Consider the following 21,461-nt stretch of genomic DNA (forward strand, 5'->3'; position numbering starts at 1 on the left):
GCTTTAAGAAGAATTTGTACATAACCAGGTCAATCTTTGTGGTAAAGCTGCAGCAAAGGAACCACTAAAAGCCCTTTTCTGAGAAGGACAATGGCAGCAATGCTTCAGCCTAGGGGAAGGTGAGCACATCAACCAGGGCTTGTCAGTGGAATGCTGTTTTCTAAGGGTCTCCAAGATCTCTCCTTTCTCCTCTGGTGGATATTCAGACATGTTTGTTTGGGGTAGGGTTTCCTAGTGCACCAGCCCTCGAGGGTTCTTGCCCTGACTCAGGAAGGTGCACAGGTACCTAAGGAATTGCTCCACTGAGTCTACAGATTAATTTCCTTGGTCTCTATTGGGCCTGTTAATTGGGAAACACTTCCCTCCCAGGAGCAGTGCCATTCCTTGATGGGACTCAATTAGCATCCAAAGCAGAGCCCTCAAATAAAGCTCTCACTAATCTCTGCTGAAGCTCAGCTTCCATCCCACCAAGGCAGCACTTCCCGCCTTGGCAGTGTGAAAGCAAGGGATGGGAAACTTCCTCTCAGGCACAAAAAGCACACAAAAACTGAGGGCATGACCAAAGGGACAGGGCCAAGAAAGGAAGCAAGATCCAGAGTGTATTTCTTTGGAGACCCTGAAGGCTCCTCCCAGAAGACACTGCAGCTCAGGCAGCAGAAGCTGAGAGGGAGGGAAGGAGGCTGGCTCAGCACCAGCAGGGGCTCTGAGAGGGCCTCAGCCGATGTAGATCCTGTGGGAGTCGTTGGCCCCGAAGGCCGCGTTGCACTTGGGGCACTTGCGCTGCCGTGTGTCGTAGCACGTCTTCACACACTCGAAGCAAAAGACGTGGAAGCACCTGGTGAGCACCGCGTCTTTCTTGAGCATGTTGCAGCACAGGCACGTCAGGCAGGCCTGCATCACAGACACACACACACACAGACACAGACACACAGACACACAGACACACACAGACACACAGACACACAGACACACAGACACACACAGACACACACACACACAGACACAGATACAGACACAGACACAGACACACACACAGACACACACACAGACACACAGACACACACACACACACACACACACACACACACTCACAGACACACACACAGACGCACAGACACACACACAGAGCTGTGAGGGGCCCTGCAGCCCAGCTGCTGTGCTCAGAGATGTCTCAACATGTAGGTGCTTCCATCCCTCAGAAGGACAAGGTGGTTTCTCCAGTGCCAGAGTACAGACGAGAGATGTCAGACACTGAAAGTGTGCCTGCACACCTTCTGACTAAAGTAAAAAGGGAAGCTGACGGACACAGACACTCACCTTGTAATCCTTGATTTCCTCCATCAGGATCTCATCACAGTTGGGAACCATGTCAGGCTTCTTTGTGGTCTCCAGCTTCCTGCGCAACCTAGAAATATCTTCCTGCAGAAAAACAGGAGACCAAGCGAAGGAGCAGTACATTCTCTGTCAGCTTCTTCAGGGACCAAAGAGAACGTGTACCTGGCTAAGTCATGCCAGCCATAATTTCATCCCCTATAATCCAAGAGACAACATGATCATCTGATGCCACAAGTATTGTCAGTTATCAGAGGACAAAATCTGAAAGAGCCAAGACCCGATGAAGCCAAAGTCAAAGTGAAACTGGATACCAAGAGCAGTTCAGCTGAAACCCTCTGCAAGCTCAGTGTACAAGGAGAAGAACACTAAAGCAGACAGATCTTGAAGGATTGTGCATAGGGTATATACCTCAGCCCTTTTGAGGTTGAACATCTCCTTCCCTCTAGTTGCTCTGTTTTCCAAAATCTCCTCCTGAAAATCATGTAACTTCTTCTGAGCCAGCTCCAGCTGGGCCTTCAGATCATCTGCAAGCTGGGCTGCATCCATGGCCTGAGAAAGAAAACCAGTATATAAGGACCAAACACAGAAGAACAGCTCTGGTGGTCTCTAGTCCCTTGTTCTTACCTTATTATCAACAAGTTCTAATCATTTAGCTTCAAGAGTCCTTTGGGCAGAGCCAAACCTTGGCACACTGCAAGGCACATCTCTTACAAAAACACCAATGATCATCCAATTCTCTTCTTAACCTATTTTCAGCCTTCCAGCTTCCGTGTCTTCTCTATTAAAGTGTTCAGAGGCAGTTCTATCGCTGTACTAGACAGAACTGCACGATACCTATTTCTAACAATCTCTCTTCACCAGTTCTCTTCTGACTTTATAACCAAGTGCCCTTAATACCACAAATTGTCCTATTAAACACAGGTCACTGCTGAATTCTCCCCAGCTCCTCTTCACAGGGATATTCCTGCTTTCCTTTCTGCCTGTTTTAATGTAATTTCTGCATTTCTACTAAAACTTAACAACAAAGGCAGCATCAGCTCTAAACTTAGACTTATTTTACTGGTAACACTGGTTACTTTACTCGTCTTAGGCATTTGTTGAAAGTGTTCACATTCCCCAGCTGTATTTCCTTTTGCTTATCCCATCTTTGCTACAAAAGCTTTGACCCCAGTTCATCTGGCTGCTGTCTCTCTCTTCACCACAGGTTACACAGAAAAACATATGACCTGCTTCTCCTTATCAAAGGAAAACATCAGTCTCCAGTACTTTAATCATAATTCTCTCCAGGACTCCTCAGCCTTCTGATATACTCATCCAAAAGCAGGGAATACCAGGTTCTCTAATCCCAGTGAGAGCTCAGAGCCTTCCATGCCTCCCACAAGGCAGCAGCTCCACCTCACAACCCAAGAGGAAACGAAGGCATCACTCACCTTGCGTTTGCTCATCTCCAGGGCCTGTGTTCGCAGACCCAGCTCCTTCTCTCCCGTTCCAATGCTGCTCTGCAGTAAGTGTTCCTTCTCCTCCAGCTTACGTACAACCTGCAGCTGGGCATCCACCTTGGGAAGGGAGACAGAGGGAACAGAAGGAATTAATGTATGCTCTGTGGGTCTTCAGAGCTGTCATTCAAGCTGCAGGCTAAAACTACCCCTGCTTCCCCATCACCAGGGAGCACACATTCTGCTTGCCTTTTTCTCCCTGAACAGCTGTGCCTGTATCCAAAGAGCTGTACCCAGATCTCTATGGTCAACACTTTAAAGCTCAGCAGTCAAATATTTGCAACAAATATTTCTTAATTTTTGGACAGAGGCTTAAAGACTTGCTGCAAGGCAGCGAACAGTTCCACAGTGGTTCCAAGGACGACAGGATACAGAGTCATAGAATGGCCTGGATTGGAAGGGACCTTAAAGATCATCTAGTCCCAGCCTCCCTGGGATAACTTCCTCTAGGGCATGTGTTGTAGATGTTGGCGAACCCAATGGGAAGAATGATGATGTCTGACTTAGTTCAGAAGGCTGAATGATTTCTTTATTATAATTATGCTATTATACATTAATATACTATATAAAAGAGGATACTAAAAACTACATGCTACTCTCTCTAACCATCATGTCTCACTCCCTCACAACTCGTGACCCTGTTCTCCGGAGTCCAGACACAGGTGGATCCAATTGGCCATCAGGCCCAAACAATCCACCGTGATCCAACCAGGCATTCGCTCTAGGTAAACAATTCTCCAAACACATTCCACATGAGAAAAACAAAGAGAAGAAATAGAAATTGTTTTCTCTTTCACTTCTCTCTGTGCACCTTCATAAAAATCTTGAGAGAGAGAGAAATGTGCTTGCCCCATTTTGGGGTCTCTGCTGAGGTGTGCAGGGATCCCTCATGAGGCACACAGGGATATTTCTGGCCTCTCCTAAGGTGTGCAGGGATCCCTCATGAGCTGTGCGTCAGGGTAAATGTGAGGGGTTTTTTTTACTCTTCTCAGCACAGCAAAGGGACACTTGGCCAAGGTTTTGCAAGGTTCCTGTCTTTGAGCCGGATCTGGCTATCCCAATATCCCAGCTCTGGCTATCCCAATATCCCAGCTCTGGCTATCCCCATATCCCAGCTCTGGCTATCCCAATGTCCCAGCTCTGGCTATCCCCATATCCCAGCTCTGCCTATCCCAATGTCCCGGCTCTGGCTGTCCCAATATCCTGGCTCTGGCTATCCCAATATCTCAGCTCTGGCTGTCCCAATATCCCAGCTCTGGCTGTCTCAATATCCCGGCTCTGGCTGTCCCAGTGTCCTGGCTCTGGCTATCCCAGTATCCTGGCTCTTGCTATCCCAATATCCTGGCCCTGGCTATCCCAATATCCCAACTCTGGCTATCCCAATGTCCTGGCTGGCAGAGCTGGGAAGGAGGTTCAGAGGCTCAGAGCCAAGGAAAGGGGGTGCAGGGACTGGGAGAGCTGGGATGGGGTGTCCAGGGAATCCTGTGCCCAGGAAAGGGGGTGCCAGGGCTCCTGAGTGTGAGGAAAGGAGGGGCTGGGGGCTGGGAAAGGCAGGAATGGGGGCCCAGGGGTCCCAGGTCAGGGAAAAGGGTGGGGCTGGGGGCTGGGAGAGGTGGGGGGCCGGGAACAGGTTGTGTTGGTGCCGGATAAGGGGGTGCAGGGGGGTCTGAGTGCCGGGCAAAGGGATAAAAGGGTGTGTCAGTTCTCAGGAATGGGGGTGCAGGGGGTTCTCAGGGTCACAGAAATGGGGGGCAGGGATGTGGAGAGGTAGAAGGGAATTCCAGGGGGTCCTTAAGCCCAGGAAAGGGGAGTCCAGAGTTTCCCAAAAAGGGGGAACCAGGAAGGGGACACCCGGGGTGTCCGGGAAGGGGGAGTTCAGGGGGTCTCTGGTTTTGCACAAAGGTCGGGCTGGGGGCTGGCAAAGGCAGCAATTGGGGTCCAAGGCGTTCCAGGGTGTCCCAGGGTCAAGCCCAGGGGAAGTCTGGAGGCTGGGAGCCATGGGATGGCGGGGAAAAGGGGAGCAGGGGGCCCTGATGTCCGGAAATGGGGAATTCAGGGGTGTCATAAATGAATGATCCAATTTATTAATTAAAGAAAGTTGATTAAATTGTCCAAATATAAATTTAGAGAATAACAATGAAAAGCCACTATCAAAAAAGGTCAGTGCCGAGCCCGGGATTGGCGCTGGGTGAGACACAGGTTTGACCACTGCAGCATAGGGTCCCCTATGTTCACCCCGACTGTTCTGTCCAAGTGATTTATAGATGGTTTTTCTTGCCTGAGGCAAAGTCTCTTTCTTCTTTTCTGGGCTGCACCTATTCATGTGGAGTTCCTTCACTGTGGCAAGTTGAACAGAACCCGTCCATGTGTTCCTGGAGTTCGGTATTCAGATGTATCTCCCTGATGGTTCTGGTTATCTCACTCTCAGGTACTTATCATGCGTTACTCATCCGCCACATCCATTCGTTTGCAAATTAGGTCCTTTTCTCCCTGCTGCCAGCTGCGGTTTTGAAATACTGTGAAGCAACCTTCCCGCCCCCGGCTGGGGTGCTTAAAAAAACTTACAGAATATTTCTTACCAATATAACATATTTCATACATCTATTTCTCACAAGCACGAATTATCTAAAATACACATAACAATACGTATTTTATATAAATACATTAATTCGTGCTTTTCTCTTAAAAACTTTACATTTTTGTTTTTAGCTACATGTGAATTTTCCCTTGAACCCATGTAACTATTCCATACTCTACTTATTTGGTGCTCTTAAGAACTCTTAATTTTTTTTTAGATTTTGTACCTTTATTTTACCCTTCCTGTGGTATTTCTTGATACATCCTATAACCAACCCTTTTTTCTTTCATTGTGTGGGTCCATCCCCTCTTTATTTCTTGAGAAGCAGAATGTCCTATCATATTGCAGACAGACCCCAGCATTCTCCTGCCTGTGACACCCCAACACTGACAGCCCCAGCATTCCCCTGTCTGTGACACCCCAGCGGTGACAGCCCCAGCGTTCCCCTGTCTGTGACACCCCAACACTGACAGCCCCAGCGTTCCCCTGCCTGTGACACCCCAGCCATGACAGCCCCAGCGTTCCCTCCCTGAAGAGGCTCCAAGGGAAGTGTCCCGAGCCACGTCCAGCCAATGGAACTGACCGGCCACTAACCAGCCCGGCCTGGGCTGGTGTGGATTCCTCTGCAGACAGCTCGGGGAAGGTGTAAGAGGCCGTCTGAAGCCCCCACATTTGCCTACCGATTGCCATGAGGAGAAACCCCTTCCCCCACTGCAGTTCCGGCTTGGAGAGAGCAGCAGTGCAGGTGCAGGTGCTGCACCGTTACGTTAGCTGTTCTGAACAAGGCCTGGCAAGGACTCGGCAAGGAGTTGGCAAGGACCTGGCATGAACCCAGCAAGGAACGGCCTGGTGTATCTTTGCCCACTCTCCTCCTGAAGCCGAATGAACTTTTGGGGTGTCCCTAGTGGTCTCTCACTGAAGACCTCTCATCTGCCCCGTTACTACTGTGACAGACGGATGGAGATGGAAAACTGTCTTCCTAAGGACTGAGACTGGGACCCCTACCACAGGGAGTGGGGAAACCACTAATGACACGACCTGTTCTTCTTCAGTAATTCCAACGGACTTATTCTTCATTGTGTTCGTCCTGCCTTGGTGGTTTCAGTGGACTCACCTGTTCCCCCACAGCAATTACAATAGACTCTCATTGTCCTGCATGTTCCCCCCTCTTTCCTCTGTGGACTATAATTGTGAGGATCTCACCTGTGTTGGTAGCTATTCCCATCCCCTTTTCTCTCTCTCTCTCTATCCTTTTATCTCCTTTCTGATCCCCACTATCGCATTTACTGTTTTGGCCCTTAATAAAGGTACATTTGTTGTGATTAACTGATAGTCCCTTGTTGTTTGCCTTTTTGCACTTTTGGGATTGGCGAAAAGAACCATCGCGACACCCCGCACAAGCGGATCGTGACAGATGGCCAGGGTGTCAGACCCGGCCAGCAGGGGTTTAGCAGGGGCAGGTCGTGTCTGAACAACCTGGTCTCCTTCTATGACCAGGTGACCCTCCTGGTGGATGCAGGAAAGGCTGTGGATGTGTCTATTTGGACTCCAGCAAGGCCTTTGACACTGTCTCCCACAGCACACTCCTGGAAAAGCTGCAGCCCACGGCTGGGACAGGAGCACTCTGTGCTGGGTTCAGAACTGGCTGGATGGCCGGCCCAGAGAGTGGTGGTGAGCGGTGCTGCATCCAGCTGGGGACAGTCACCAGTGCTGTCCCTCAGGGCTCTGTGCTGGGCCAGCTCTGTTCAATATTTTTATTGACCACATGGCTGAGGGAATTGAGGCTTTCATTAGTAAATCTGCAGATGACACTAAGCTGGGAGTGTGTGTCCATCTGTTGGAAGGTAGGAGGACTCTGCAGGGAGACCTGGAATGGTTTCCAGTAAGATGAAGTTTAACCAGTCCAAGTGCCCAGTCCTGCATTTTGGCCACAATAACCCCCTGCACAGCTCTAGGCTGGGGACGGCGTGGCTGGACAGTGCCCAGGCAGAAAGGGACCTGGGGGCACTGGTCGACAGCAGGCTGGACATGAGCCAGCAGTGTGCCCAGGTGGCCAAGAAGGCCAATGGCTCCTGGGCTGGACCAGGAATGGTGTGGCCAGCAGGAGCAGGGAGGTCATTCTTCCTCTGTACTTGGCACTGGTGTGCTGGGCATTCTTCCCCTGTACTGGCACCGTTCCTTGAGTGCTGTGTCCAGTTCTGGGCTCCCCAGTTTAAGAGGGACATGGACAGGCTGGAGCGCGTCCAGAGAAGGACAACAAGGCTGGTGAGGGGTCTGGAACACAAGTCCTATGAGGAATGACTGAGGGAGCTGGAGTTGTTTATCCTGGAGAAGACTCAGAGGTGACCTTATCACTCTCCACACTCCCTGAAAGGTGGTTGCAGTCAGGTGGGGGTCGGTCTCTCTCCTAACAACAACTGACAGGACCAGAGGACAGTGTCTTAAGCTGCACCAAGGGAAATTTAGGTTGGATATTAGGAAAAAAGTTTTTTATGGAAAGGGTGATAAATTCCTGGAATTGTCTGTCCAGGGATGTGGTGGAGTCACCATCCTGGGATGTGTTTACAAAATGACTGGATGTGGCACTCAGTGCCATGGTTTAGCTGAGGTGGTGTTAGGGCATGGGTTGGACTTGATGACCTTAAAGGTCTCTTCCAACCCAGTAATTCTGTGATTCTGTGATTGTGTGACATCACAGACCAGGTTGTGACATCATACAGTTGGCTGTGACATCCCTGGTTTATTATGTGACATCACAGAGCAGGTTGTGACATCAGAGGATGCCTGTATGACATCAAAGAGCAGAGCAAGCTGTGTGGTCAAAGAGTGTGCTGTGACATTATAGGGTGGCTGTGTTCCATCACTGAAGGTGTTGTGACATCACAGGGTGGGTCTGTGAGCCCACAGAGGTGCTGTGTGACATGTTAAGTGAGTTCTGCCACCACAGAGCAGGCTGTGACATCACAGAGCAGGCTGTGACATCATAGAGGAGGTTGTGATGTCACAAATTCGGCTGTGACATTACAGGCTGGCTGTGTGACATCACAGAACGGGCTGTGAGGCCACAGAGAAGACTCTGCCATCATAGAAAAGGGCTCTGTGACATCTCTTCGCCATCCACCACTGACAGCTTTGGAAATCAGGAATTGTTTGAGCTGTTTTGCCCCGGCTGCAGGACAACCATTCTGATACAAGAAATTAATTGTGTTTATTTCTATCACAGAACCACGGTTGTCTAAAATCAGTTCTAGTATGGGAATCACTTATGGATGCTGGACTCATCAGACACTGCTGGGATGTTGTACATAGCTCAGGGAAGAGTGTGATTGTTATTAAATTATGTCCTGTTCAACCATGGTCTGTTGGCCATGAAGAGAAACTTTCTGTGCCTCTGACTCTCACCAGTTCCTGACCCCCAAAGGACACAAACCTGATGAGTTGTGGTTCCCACTCCAGTGGTGGCGCTTGGACCTCCCTCCATCCCCAGAGCAGAGCTCCCTTGTCCCAGAAAGTCCCTGGCAATGCAGGGATGAAGGAAACAGGACAGGCTGTGGGGATCAGGGGCAGGGCACAGCCAGGGATTTGGGGTGGTTGTGAGCCCAGGGCAGGACCTGGCCCTTGGCCTTGGTGAACCTCATCCAATTGTCCTGGGCCCATGGCTCCAGCCTGTCCAGATCCCTCTGCAGAGCTTCCTGCCCTCCAGCACAGCCACACTCCCACCCAGCTTGGGCTCACCTGGGAACTGACTGAGGGTGCCCTCGATGGCCTCGTCCAGATCAGCAATAAAGAGATTTCACTGAAATGGCCCCAGTCCTGAGCCCTGGGGACACCCCTGGGTGTGACTCCATTCCTCAGCTGCTCTGAGTGCCAGGGGTTGGATGAGGGAAATGGTGGGGAGGGGTTGGGGATAAAGTGTTATTGATTGTCAGCCATGAAGGGTCGTGATTTTCACATTTATTCAGACTGCATTAGGAGGTGCTGGGGGTCAATATCAATTGGACATTGCTGATATCCATCTCTAAACAGGAAAAACTGGAAAAGAAAACAGGACAAAACAGTTCTCTCTGCATAGTTTTCAAAACAGTATATTCACTTTAAATACACTACTGAAATCTGTCTAATTCATTACAGAAGATTTGAAAACTTCAATTATTCCCAAGGGCTTTTCTTGTCTTGGGCGTTTTGAACAAATGTTTATGAGCTTTTCTCACTGAATTCCTGAACTGAAGAGCTCAAGAAAGAAGAGGTCTCTGGAGTAGTAAAATTCATTAGCAACCTCCAAGTGGCTGAGGATCCATCCCCATCAGAGCAGCAATGACCAGCAATGGGCACAGCTTTGTGGCTGCCCCAGCTCTGGGATGGGCCCTGGGCCTGGAGCAGGAGCAGCTCTGGAGGGCCCCAAGGCCGGGCTCTTGTGCTGGCCTGGGCAGATGGGATGGCAGCAGGGGCTGCAGAGCTCTCAGCACCTCAGCCCGAGGGGAGCAGGGCAGCCAGGGAGCCTCCTTTGGCCTTGGCCAAGCCCCTTCCCCCATGGCTGGGGCTGAGTCCTGGCTGAGCTGCAGGTGCTGCTGTGCCCTGGCCAGGGGCTGAGGCCGTGGGGCCAGTGGCCAGAGCAGCCTGGGCTGAGCAGAGCTGTGGGGCCAGAGCCGGCTGGGCTGTGCTGGGGAGAGGCCCTTGGTGCTGCACAGAGCTCAGGGCAGCTGGCAGAGCTTGCAGGGAGCTGGGCTGGGCTCAGAGAGCCTGGCACAGAAACCATCAGTGTCCATCCCAGCCTGGCTGAGCGTGCAGGGCAGGACTCAGCCCAGGCCTTGTGGGGCAGGGCCAGCGCCTGTGCAAGGCATGGAAAACAGGCAAGTGCCCGAGAGAGGAGGCTGCTCTGTGCCCTTGGGGGCATGGACACAGCAGGAACACTCAGGAGCCCAAAGAGCCTCCATGGCTGTGCTGGAGACCAAGGCTGGAGCAGGGAAATGCAGGGCTGCTGCGCCATGGGGAGGGCATTGAATTCCAGCACACACCTCAGCTCTCTGATGGTCCCGGCACCATGCTGGGCCCTGTTTCAGGCTGGAGCAGAGCAGATGTTGATGGCACAGGAGCCCTGCGGGGCTGGCAGGGACCTGCAGCTTGCAAGGTGCTCTGCTCTCCCTCAGCTCCTCTCTGAGAGATCCAATCCCAGCTCGGCACCTCAGGGCACAAGTGGCACTTCCTGGTCATGGGCACACAGCTGGTGTCTGCCTGGAAAGGGGCACAGGTTTTAATACTTGTACATTTCATATTATACAAGGACATTTTTAGTATCTGCATCACTTCAGTACTTTTAAGAAACAGCAATTTTCTGATGTACTGATGGCAGAAGGAGAAGAAATACTGATCTTCCCATCTCCTTGAGTCACCAATATTCTGTTTATTCTTTCCTGTCCCTCTTCCTTCAGGTGTTTCCAGTTCTCCTGTTGAAATGGCCATGTCTAAGAACATCTCTGCACTAGACCAGGTGGATCTATGTACTTCACGTTGCACCCAGATTTCCCCCTCCAGATGCTTTCTGGTCTTTCAAATGTCTCTCAATGGACTGGTTCCACGCTTTGCACATCAGGGAGTGGCCCAATCTTTCTGAAGTTCAAATAAATATGAATTATATCTTACTATTTTTAAATCTGTCATAGAATTACCTTTTCTTGTGTCTTTGTCTAAAACTGTTCCTGTAGAGAAATCCCTTGGGGATGGGGGACATGTCAGATGCTGCTGGGACATCACAGAGAGCTGAGGGAAGAGCTGTGGTGGTTATTAAACTGTTCAAATGTTCAACTTGTGTTTGTTGGCAGGAAACCTTTCTGTGCCTCTGAGTGTCACCATCCCGGAACCCAAAGGACACAAACCTGATGAGTTGTGGTTCCCACTGCAGGGGCACTTGGACCTTGGCTCTGCACAGGAGAGCTCTTCATCCACTTTCCCTCTTTTCCTCCCTCTGGGCATGGAGGGAGCTCCTGACTTCAGCCTGTGACTCGTGTGTGCAAAGAGCAACTCTGGGCAGAATCGGGGCAGGGAGGGGTTGGGGGGCCTTGGGATCTGTGCTGGGCACAGAAGGTGTTTTCCATTGCTCTGAGACTGTCTGCTGTGCAAAGTGGATTTAATATCCAGCAGAGGAATGACTTTTGCATTTGGTGGAGCTGTGCCTTCCCTTGGGTTTGCTGGCTGACAAGAAATGAACATCCCTCTGTGTCTCGGGCAGCTCCTTCTCCAGGGAAAGCAGGTGGGAGTTGGAGCCAAGGAGCTGAAACCTGCAGGTGCAGCCTGGGCTGGAGGGAGCTCAGATTTGCACAAGGCTGCTCTGAGTGCCAGGGCTTGGATGGGGGAAATGGTGGGGTGGGGGTAGGGACAGAGTCTGACTGATTGTCAGCAATGAAGGGTCTTGATTTTCATATCTATTCCAACTGCATGAGGAGGTACTTGGATTCAGTGTCAATTGGAGAGTGCACATATCAGTGTATTAACAGGGAAGAGAAACCTAAACAGGACCAAAAAATCTTTTCTCACTGTCTTTTTAAATCTAGTGTATTCACTTTGAAGAGGCTTCTGTAATTGGGCTAATTAACCACAAAATTTTTTGAAAACTTACATTATTCCCAGAGGTTTCACTTGTTAATCTGTTCTGAATGTTAATGAGCTCTGGGACACTGAATTCCTGAACTGAAGAGCTGAAGGCGAAAGAAGCCTCTGGAGCAGTAAAATTCAGCAGCAGCCTCCAAGTTGCTGAGGATGTCAGCAGCTCCCACTGAGGCCATCCCTGCCCAGAGACCGTGGGGGAATGGGCAGACAAGGAGAGCGTCCCTGGGGCTGGGGCAGCAGAACTCAGAGGCACCAGCGGCTCCAGCTGGGAAATGGAGTGTGGAATGTGGCTGTGAAAGCCCTGCCTGGACTGTGCCAAGCAGGACACACAAGCCTTGACCCCCATCCCGCAAACAACTCTCTCAAGGAGACATTTCAAAGGAATTACAATTGTTTGTGTCCTCTGAGTTGGATGAACAGGAGAAATACCAAGAAGAGATTCTCAGGAGCTGAAAAGAACAAAACCTTTTTTGGGGAACTGTAAAAAAATTAGAGAAACTTTGGCAAAATGTCTTATACAACATTCAACCAACAAAAAATGCTTCTCAAAGCATTAACTTGGCCCATTCAACTTCACAAACTGTTCAGTTTTAAGTTAATCAAAATTTGCAAGACGACAGACATAGAAGAAGTAGACACAGAAAGAGAGAAAAATAAGATTTAGAGAAGCACACAGAGAGCTACCAACTCCTGGATTCCAGTGATGTTCAGACAAATTCCAAGAGGAGGTAGGGCCAAGCTGTGTGCTTGCCTTGTACTCAGCCTTAAATGCCCCTTGGTGTTCCTGGGCCCTTCCCCAGGTGGGACTTGGGGTCATTTGGTCACTCAGGAGCTGGGCTGGGGGCTCCAGAGGTGGCTGTGGAGCATTGCCTGTGCTCTGCCAGGGACTGGCAGACACTGCTGGGCTGGGATAGAGGCTCTGGGGGGATTGGGGTTCCAGGGCAGGGCAGGGCTGGGGTTCCAGGGCAGGGCAAGGCTGGACCTGCCCCTTCCTCCCCACACATGAAATGTTTCCAGCCAACAATCTCCTCCAGTCTGTCACAACAGGCAATGTTGGAGGTGGAAATCCCAATTGTAGCCATGGGTACCTGCAGGAGAAGGACAGTTCTTTTCCATAGGAAGGAAAGCCCCAATACTTGGCTCATTTCTGGTTTGATTGCCTGCATTCTGTTTGGTTTTGTTGTTGCTTTGTTTCCTTGGTGTGCCTGAAGTGTCCAGTCAGGAGCAGAGTGACTCTTGCCAAGGAACTCTGTGGTGCTGTCACTTAATATTAAATCTGGTTTTTGCTGATCCCTTGCTGGGGATTTTTTCAGCGCTCTCAAGCCCTCGTTGGTAACAGGGTGAAGGAGCCCTGGCCCAGGTTCTGGCCCTGGGGGACACGGGGACGCTGCTGGGGGGTCCCTGTCCCCCTGTCCCACTCCCCACAGCCCCAGCCCCCGTCCCCGTGTCAGGCTCTGGGGTCGATCTCGTGGAACATCCTCTGGGGGAGGCTGCGGCGCCAGGGGCGGGGGGGACCCGGGGGGACAGGGGACCCCGCTGTGCACGAGCAGCATTGGACTTCTCTGGGGGAACTGGGAGGGGGGGGGGGCTGGGGTGGAGTGACCTCCCCAGTGGCCTGACACAGCCCCTGTGATGTCACACAGCCCTATGTGATGTCACACAGCCCCTGTGATGTCACACAGCCCACTCTGAGATGTAAAAGGCCACCTGTGATTTCATAGAGGTGTCCTGTGATGTCACAGCCTGCTCTTTGAGGTCCCAGTCTGCTCTGTGATATCACAAAATCTGCCCTGTGATGTCACAGCCCAGCCTGTGATGTCACAGACACTCTGTGATGTCACAGCCAGCTCTATGATGGCACAGCCACCTTTGTGATGTTATGCAGCCTCGCTGTGACGTCACAGCCTGCTCTGTGATTTCTCAGTCAGCTCTGTGATGGCACAACCCACTCTTTGTTGTCTCAGCCTTCTCTGTGGCATCACACAGCTGCTCTGTGATGTCACAGAGCCCTTTTCTCTGATGGCAGAGTCTTCTCTGTGGCCTCACAGCCCGTTCTGTGATGTCACACAGCCAGCCTGTAATGTCACAGCCGAATTTGTGACATCACAACCTCCTCTGTGATGTCACAGCCTGCTCTGTGATGTCACAGCCTGCTCTGTGGTGGCAGAACTCACTTAACATGTCACACAGCACCTCTGTGGGCTCACAGACCCACCCTGCGGTGTCACAACACCTTCAGTGATGGAACACAGCCACCCTATAATGTTAAAGCACACTCTTTGACCTCACAGCTTGCTCTGCTCTGTGATGTCATACAGGCATGCTCTGATGTCACAGCCTGCTCTGTGATGTCACATAGTAAACCAGGGATGTCACAGCCAACTGTATGATGTCACAACCTGGTCTGTGATGTCACACAATCACAGAATCACAGAATTGTTGGGTTGGAAGAGACCTTTAAGGTCATCAAGTCCAACCCATGCCCTAACACCACCTCAGCTAAACCATGGCACTGAGTGCCACATCCAGTCATTTTGTAAACACATCCCAGGATGGTGACTCCACCACATCCCTGGACAGACAATTCCAGGAATTTATCACCCTTTCCATAAAAAACTTTTTTCCTAATATCCAACCTAAATTTCCCTTGGTGCAGCTTAAGACACTGTCCTCTTGTTCTGTCAGTTGCTGTGAGGAAAGAGACCGACCCCCACCTGACTGCAACCACCTTTCAGGGAGTGTGGAGAGTGATAAGGTCACCTCTGAGTCTTCTCCTAGCTAAAAAACCCCAGCTTCATCAGTCATTCCTCACAGGACTTGTGTTCCAGACCCCTCACCCACCTTGTTGCCCTCCTCTGTACACACTCCAGCCCCTCCATGTCCTTCCTAAATTGGGGGGCCCAGAACTGGACACAGCACTCGAGGAACGGTGCTAGTACAGGGGAAGAATGCCAAGTACACCAGTGACAAGTACAGGGAAAGAATGAACTCCCTGCTCCTGCTGGCCACACCATTCCTGATCCAGCCCAGGAGCCATTGGCCTTCTTGGCCACCTGGGCACACTGCTGGCTCATGTCCAGCCTGCTGTCGACCAGTGCCCCCAGGTCCCTTTCTGCCTGGGCACTGTCCAGCCACACCGTCCCCAGCCTAGAGCTGTGCAGGGGGGTATTGTGGCCAAAATGCAGGTCTGGGCACTTGGATTTATTAAACTTCATCTTATTGGACTCTGCCCATCCCTCCAACTGTTCCAGATGTCCCTGCAGAGCCCTCCTGCCTTCCAACAGATGGACACACACTCCCAGCTCAGTGTCATCTGCAGATTTACTAATGAAGAACTCAATCCTCTCTCATCCATGTGGTCAATAAAAATATTGAACAGAGCTGGCCCAGCACAGAGCCCTGAGGGACAGCACTGGTGACTGTCCCCAGCTGGATGCAGCACCGCTCACCACCACTCTCTGGGCCGGCCATCCAGCCAGTTCTGAACCCAGCACAGAGTGCTCCTGGCCCAGCCGTGGGCTGCAGCTTTTCCAGGAGTGTGCTGTGGGAGACAGTGCCAAAGGCCTTGCTGGAGTCCAAATAGACACATCCACAGCCTGTCCTGCATCCACCAGGAGGGTCACCTGGTCATGAAAAGAGACCAGGTTGGTCAAACACGACCTAGCCCTCCTAAACCCCTGCTGGCTGGGTCTGACACCCTGGCCATCCTGGAAGTGCTGTGTGATGGCACTCAGTGTGAACTGTTCCATGACCTTACCAGGTACTGGGGTCAGGCTGACTGGGCTGGAATTACCAGGATCATCCTTCCCACTCTTGCTGTGAATGGGTGTCACATTGGGCAGCTTCCAGTCATCTGGGACCTCACCAGTGAGCCAGGACTGCTGGTAAATGGTGGAGAGCGGCTTGGCAAGCTCATCTGCCAGCTCCCTCATCACCCTGGGGTGGATCCCATCTGGTCCCATGGATTTATGAACATCCAAGCAGCTCAGCAGGTCTCTGACTGCCTCCTCTTGGATAACAGTGGTCCACTCTGTTCCCTGACACCATCTACCAGCCCAGGAGGACAGTTGTCCTGAAGGCAAATCATCTTCTCACTAAAAACTGAGGCAAAAAATGGCGTTAAGCACCTCTGCCTTCTCCTCATCTGCAGGTATTAAATTCCCTTCCACATCTAATGAAGAACAAAGGTTGGTCTTACCCTTCCTTTTACCATTGATATATTTATATATTTTTTATTATCCTTTAAAGAAGCTGCCATTTTAAGTTCAAACTGAGCTTTGGCCTCCCTAATTTCTTCCCTTCATGCCCCAGCAAGCCCCTTAATTACTTCCTGGGAGACCTGACCCTCCTTCCAAAGATGATACATCCTCCTTTTATTCCTAAGTTCCTTCAAAACCTCCTTTCCCATCCAAACTGGATGTTTGCCTCATTGACTTGTCTTTTGGCACAGAGGGACAGTGTGTTCCTGTGCCCTCGAGATCTCTGTTTTGAAGCTTGCCCACCTTTCCTGAACTCCTTTGTTTTTAAGGGCTGCTTCCCAAGGAACTCTCTGAATAAGTCTCCTAAGTAGGCCAAAGTCTGCCCTCCAAAGTCCAATGTAAAAGTCTCATTAGTGTTCCTCCTGACTTCACCAAATATTGAGAATTCTATAATTCCAAGATCACTGTGCCCCAAGTGACCTCTAACCACCACATCTCCCACCAGCCCATCTCTATTTACAAACAACAGATCTAACATAATCCCTCTCCTGGTGGGCTCACTCACCAGCTGCGACAAAAAAATTGTCCTCCACAAACCCTAAAAAAATCCTGGACTGCCTCTTTTCTGCTGTATTGAGTTCCCAGCAGATGTCCAGCAGATTGAAGTCACCTACAAGAACAAGGGCTGATGATCCAGAAACATTCTCTAGCTGCTTATAGAATGAGTTGTCCACCTCTTCTTCCCAGCTAGCTGGATGATAACAGACTCCCAGTAGGATGTCAGCCTTGTTGGCCTTCCCCCTAGTTCTCACCCATAAACATTCAACTCCATCATCATTAGTTTCAACATCTGTAGCATCAAAAGCCTCCCTAATGTAAAGGGCCACCCCTCCACCTTTTTCCCTTTCCTGTCTCTCCTGAAGAGCTTGCAACCATCCAGTGAAGCGCTCCAGCCATGTGAGTTGTCTCACCCTGTTTCTGTGATGGCAATTACATCATAGCTCTGCTGCTGCACCATGGCCTCCAGCTCTTCTTGTTTGTTACCCATGCTGTGTGCATTGGTGTACATGCACCTCAGCTGGGCTGCTGATTTCACCCCTAACTCAGGCTTACCACCCACGAGCCTGCTTCCAGACAACCCAGCTGCATCCCCTTCCCCTTCAGACCTAGTTTAAAGCCCTCTCAACAAGTTCTGACAGTTCATGAGCTAAAATTCTTCTGCCCTTCACAGAAAGATGGAGCCCGTCTGGTCCAAGCAGGCCAGCTGCTGTAAAAGTTGCCCCATGATTAAAGAATCCAAAATTTTGTCCATGACACCAACCCTCCAGCCACTCGTCGATTTTGTGAGCTCTCCTATTGCTTTCACCATTTTTCTCAGACTCCAAAGGGACTGAGGAAAAGACTGTCTGTGCCCCTGTCCTATTAACCACCTGACCCAATGCCCTCAAGTCCCTTTTAATTGCCCTGACACTCTTCTTTTCAATCTCATCACTGCCAGCTTGGGGTATCAGCAGTGGGCAATAATCAGAGGGCTGAATCAGCCCAGGCAGTGTGTCAGTGATATCCCGTACCCGGGCCCCAGGGAGGCAGCAGACCTCTCTGTGGGGTGGGTCTGGTCGACATATGGGGCCCTCTGTTCCCCTCAGGTGGGAGTCACCCACCACGATTACCCTTCTTTCCTTTTTGATGTTGGAGGTGCTGATCTGTCTCACAGATGAATCATAATTTGGAGGTTCACTGGGCAGATAATTTTCTTCTAAACCATCTGGCTGACTCTCCAGATCCAGGGGATCATACCGAATCTGAAGGGGCACCTGGCTTGGGAGAGGGGGTTGGGAGGGATTTTTATTATTACCTCCTCGAGTAGGTACCCACTCCCACTCCCCTTCATCAGCCAGGTGTCCTTCTATAGCCTGACAGTGGGAGGTGTGGGAGACAGCAGGAACCAAGGAGAGCATTGCTGCCCTTCCAGACCTCATGGAACCAAGGATCCATTGTGACACTGCAGGGCCCTGGGGCACCACGGTGCCATTGTGACACTGCAGGGCCCAAGGATCCAAGGGACTTTGTGACACCAGAGGGACATTGTGACACTGGGAGGCCCCATGGAATCATGGAGACCATTGGGACACTCTGGGGCCTCATGGAACTGTGGTGACACCAAGTTGTCTGGGGGTGTTGATCTGCTGGAAGGCAGGAGGGCTCTGCAGAGGGACCTGGACAGGCTGGATCCAGGGCCCAAATCCAACAAGGTGAGGTTTAACAAGTCCAAGTGCCAGGTCCTGCACTTTGGCCACAACAACCCCTGCAGAGCTACAGGCTGGGGACAGAGTGGCTGGACAGCAGCCAGGCAGAAAGGGACCTGCAGGGACTGATGGACAGCAGGCTGGACATGAGCCAGCCGTGTGCCCAGGTGGCCAAGAAGGCCAATGGCTCCTGGCCTGGATCAGGAATGGTGTGGCCAGCAGGAGCAGGGCAGTGACTCTTCCCCTGTGCTGGGCACTGGTTGGGCAGCACCTCGAGTGCTGTGTCCAGTTCTGGGCCCCCCAATTTAGGAAGGACCTGGAGGGGCTGGATCGTTTCCAGAGAAGGGCAACAAGGCTGGTGAGGGGTCTGGAGCACAAGTCCTGTGAGGAGCGACTGAGGGAGCTGGGGTTGTTTATCCTGGAGAAGAGGAGGCTCAGGGAGACAAGGCAGTGTCAGGGCACAGGTTGGACTTGATGATCTCCAAGGTGTTTTCCAGCCTTGCTGATTCTGGGATTTTCTGAAACCACCCTTGGAGCAGTTGCAGGAGGAGCCCTGGGCCTCCTCTTCAGAAGCTGCAGCAGCCCAGGTCCCTCAGCTTCTCCTCACAGCCCCAAAGCCCATCCTGTCAGTCCTGCAGAGCCTCTGCAGCCCCTCCTCACTGCCCAGAACAGGCAGCCCCACAGCCAGACACAGCAGCCCAGATGTGCCCCCCTGGCCTGGGCTGCCTCTGGCAAGGGAGCAGCACGAGGCACTGCAGGAGCCTGCAGACAATTCCTGCAGCACTTTTGGGATGATCCTGCTATCCAATGGCCGTTCCCAAACATTCCTGTTGACTGCAGAGGCCAGGACAAAGCTGAGTGGTTTCCCTGGCGTCCCCCAGCCCTTCCTGGTCCCAGGGGCTGATGGCATTTGTGCTCCCTCAGGTTCATGTCCCCACAGCAGCAGCATGGGGGTGCTCCCGCCTGCTGTGTGCAATGCAAACAGGGGCTCCTGAGCCAGCGCTGCCATGGCTGTGCCTGCAAGGATGCGGCACCTGTGTGAGCTGGGGGAGAGGCCAGGGCTGCAGAGGGGGGATGTTGTTGGCAGCTCCATCAGGACGCTCTGGGACGCTGCCCTGGGCTGTCCAGCGCACTGGGGATGGATCAGCCCCTGCTCTGCTGCTCCTTCCCGTCTCCCCCAGGGCCCTTGCAGAGCACCAGCCATGCTGTTTGCCCCCAGCCTGCCCACGGCCAGCCTGGGGCTGCTCACGGGGGTTTTCTGTGCTGAGCCTTGGCCTGGCCGTGTTCTTGAGAGAGCCTGGGCAAGGAGCCTGGAGCCCCCAGGCCCTGGCCTGAGGCGTCAGCGCTGCCCCAGCAGTGCCCATGGGCTGTCCCTGCTGCAGCCCCGGCACTGCCACCCCCAGGACTGTGCCCGGCCCCGAGAGCACTCAGGCCCTGCAGCAACACCAGGGCCACCAGGGCAGCGGGGCAGGGCCACGGGAGCAGCACTGGCAACACCAAGTGCTGCTGCTGCTGGGCACAGCTGCTGTGCCAGCACTGATCTGCCCCCAGCTCTGCACACAGACATTGCTGCTGCAGCTCCAGAGAAGGCAACAAAAGGGCATCTCTGCCGAAAACTCTGCTGGGAGATCCTTCAGTTCCTTTAAAGCCACCATGAGCACAGCCCCTCATTGACACAGTCTGTGGCCACAGGGGAGGTGTAGAGAAACAAAAGGAGAAATGGCAAAATCAATGCCATTTCCTTGTGGTCAATATTAAAAACTAAGGCAAAGGAAAAAATCAAACCCACAACCAAACCAACAAGAAGTATCAAAGATGACTTTTATTTCAAGTGATTTTCAGAAATTGGCCAGCAGTTTAATGTTCCTGAAACCATCCAGTCATCAGTCTCCACAATGCAGCCTTGAGCTCCTGGTTCCTCAGGCTGTAGATGAGGGGGTTCAGGGCTGGAGGCACCACCGAGTACAGAACTGACAGTGAAAGATCCAGGGATGGGGAGGAGATGGAGGGGGGCTTCAGGTAGGTAAATACACCAGTGCTGAGGAACAGGGAGACCACGGCCAGGTGAGGGAGGCAGGTGGAAAAGGCTTTGTGCCGTCCCTGCTCAGAGGGGATCCTCAGCACAGCCCTGAAGATCTGCACATAGGAGAAAACAATGAACACAAAACAGCCAAAAGCTAAACACGCACCAACAGCAAGGAGCCCAAGTTCCCTGAGATAGGATTTTGAGCAGGAGAGTTTGAGGATCTGTGGGATCTCACAGAAGAACTGGCCCAGGGCATTGCCATGGCACAGGTGCAGGGAAAATGTATTGGCCGTGTGCAGCAGAGCAGTGAGAAAGCCACTGGCCCAGGCAGCTGCTGCCATGTGGGCACAAGCTCTGCTGCCCAGGAGGGTCCTGTAGTGCAGGGGTTTGCAGATGGACACGTAGCGGTCGTAGCACATGATGGTCAGGAGGGAAAGCTCTGCTGAGATGAAGAAGGCAAAAAAAAAGAGCTGAGCAACACAGCCTGAGTAGGAGATGGTCCTGGTGTCCCAGAGGGAATTGTGCATGGCTTTGGGGACAGTGGTGCAGATGGAGCCCAGGTCGCTGAGGGCCAGGTTGAGCAGGAAGAAGAACATGGGCGTGTGCAGGTGGTGGCCGCAGGCTACGGCACTGATGATGAGGGCCGTTGCCCAGAAGGGCAGCCAGGGAGATGCCCAGGAAGAGGCAGAAGTGCAGGAGCTGCAGCTGCCGCGTGTCTGCCAGTGCCAGCAGGAGGAAGTGGCTGATGGAGCTGCTGTTGGACATTGGCTGTGGCTGCACATGGGGATCTGTAAGGAAAGTAATCATGGAATAGTTGGGTTTGGAAAGGACTTTAAGTATCCCAGCACAGCTTGGGGGACACTTTCCCCCCCCCTGCCTGCCCAGGGCTCTGCTGCCTGGAGCTGTCCCTGCCAGCAGCTGCTTCCTTGTGCCCAGGGCTGGGCCCTGCCAGGGCTGCCAGAGCCCAGCCCAGCCCGG

General features: G+C 52.1%; 2 protein-coding genes and 1 pseudogene across 4 annotated transcripts in view; 1 reads left to right on the forward strand and 2 right to left on the reverse strand.

Moving 5' to 3' along the window:
* Nucleotides 1-21,461, reverse strand: part of LOC137463965 (zinc finger protein 208-like) — a 1,270,300-nt gene that overhangs the window by 317,586 nt on the left and 931,253 nt on the right. The gene's annotated exons all lie outside the window — the stretch shown is intronic.
* LOC137463966 (zinc finger protein 271-like) overlaps nucleotides 1-21,461 on the forward strand; it is a 1,077,684-nt gene that overhangs the window by 116,528 nt on the left and 939,695 nt on the right. The gene's annotated exons all lie outside the window — the stretch shown is intronic.
* On the reverse strand, nucleotides 715-21,433 carry LOC137463985 (olfactory receptor 14I1-like; annotated as a pseudogene).

The sequence above is a fragment of the Anomalospiza imberbis genome, chromosome 33, assembly GCF_031753505.1.
Source record: "Anomalospiza imberbis isolate Cuckoo-Finch-1a 21T00152 chromosome 33, ASM3175350v1, whole genome shotgun sequence".
Classification (NCBI taxonomy): Eukaryota; Metazoa; Chordata; class Aves; order Passeriformes; family Viduidae; genus Anomalospiza; species Anomalospiza imberbis.